The following is a 1,839-nucleotide window of genomic DNA, read 5'->3' as shown; positions in this document are numbered from 1 at the left end:
AACATACACCGAGAATAATTTTGAAAAAATTCATGTACCTAGACGTGTATAATTACGTTTATAACAAATCTTAATATTGATTTCTTGAGTACCTAGCTTATAATAATATGAATAATGTTCGTTTATTTTTTCATAAACTGTGTATAAATTAAAATATAACAACAAATAAAAATAAGTAAATAATTTGCTATAGTATACCTAGGTAATAATAATAAATTACGACGAGTGAAATAAAATCTTACATAGATAAGGAGAAAAGACATTGTACGGAGAAGAAAAGTGGTATTTCCTTTTTTGGAAGCACTTACGAACCGGTAAATGAAAGATTTGTACGTTATTTTATGAAGACAGGAATATCTATTAACGAGCTAAGTTTTTTTTTTAAACACACATTAAAAGTTCTCAAAATGTCTTACTTAAACAATATTCTTTGCGTGTATTAGTTATGGCAGCTAATATTATTTTTAGTAATTTATAGTATAACATTTATTACTAGAGATCGGTACAACGCGCGAAACTGGAAAGGACGTGTAAGGATATAATTTATGTTCAGAGGACACGTGTACGAATAGACCAATCCGTTAATTGTGCAAATAATGTGATTCATCTGCGACGCGTCCTCACAAATGATAGTCGTAGTACTGATCAGTGACGTAGTTATTTTTGTAATCTGTGGTTGACAGAAGTCAAGTCATAGAATTTGTTAAAAAAAAATTGTAAAGTGGTTGCATTGTTACGCAATGTTTTGTTTTGCTTCTCCAATCGAATCACAAATTATTGAGAAACATTGCATAGATAATCACCTTTAATTAGAATAAGGCCATTTGAATAGAAAGAAGTGGAACTGAAAATGGCCTTATAGGTCTATTCCTGCACGTCTCTGCACCAATCCCCTCGTCTCCTCACTCGCATAAATGGATTCTAGCTAGATCGTTATGGCGCGCCTAACTTAAAAAAAAAAAACATTGTGGTAAAACATATTCGACATATTGCGTTTTGTTGACGCCTCCATGCAAGTAAAACATTTGTAACATATTTAACAACAAAGTTTTTAGTCGGGCAGCTTAACTTCGAATTCCGCCATAGTTCACATAGTGGTCCCAAGTGATTTAGAATCTTGAGGTTATAATGTTATCCTAATATTTCAAAATGGCCCCCATATATTCCTAGATAGCTGACTGAGGAGCTAGTTAGTATCGTATGTGGGCAGACCTGGAAAAAGTCAGTTCTTTTGTCCAGTGTGCCCACATTTGTAAGCCGTGCTACCATACTTGCCGCATTTGAATCATTACAAATGTTTTAACAAAAAGCAATATGTTTGAATTTGCTCGAAGTTGTTGAAGTATTTCTTGTTGCATAAAACCATCTCAAGAATTTAACCATTTACAAATAGAATATTGTAGAACATTGTTTTAGTTCAAATAGGACGCACCGTGTAATGGAAAACGATACGGTATTACTTTACTTATGACAGTAATTATCGCGAGCATAAGTATAACACCAGAACATCCGCAACAATAAAATAAAAAAAGATAAATTGATTCTAAACTAGAAACTTACTTCTGGGAGGGTAAGACACTGAAATAGGTGAAAGGGTCTCGCATCAGCAGTTTTCTGAATGTTACGAGAACTATACTAAAGATAGTAATTGTATGACGTTTTCTGAAGTTTATAAACCGAAGAAGATCACGATGATCTGGGTATAAGGCAGACTCTCCTCTTCCCAACCTTAGCCACTCAATTACAGCACGCCATGTGATTTTGTTAGACCCAGAGATTTTTAGCAGAGTAAGACGGTACGAGTACAACGCGTGCAAACTCTGCATTTATGTATTGAAA

Source organism: Pararge aegeria, chromosome Z, assembly GCF_905163445.1.
Source record: "Pararge aegeria chromosome Z, ilParAegt1.1, whole genome shotgun sequence".
Lineage (NCBI taxonomy): Eukaryota > Metazoa > Arthropoda > Insecta > Lepidoptera > Nymphalidae > Pararge > Pararge aegeria.
This window is presented reverse-complemented; position numbering follows the sequence as displayed.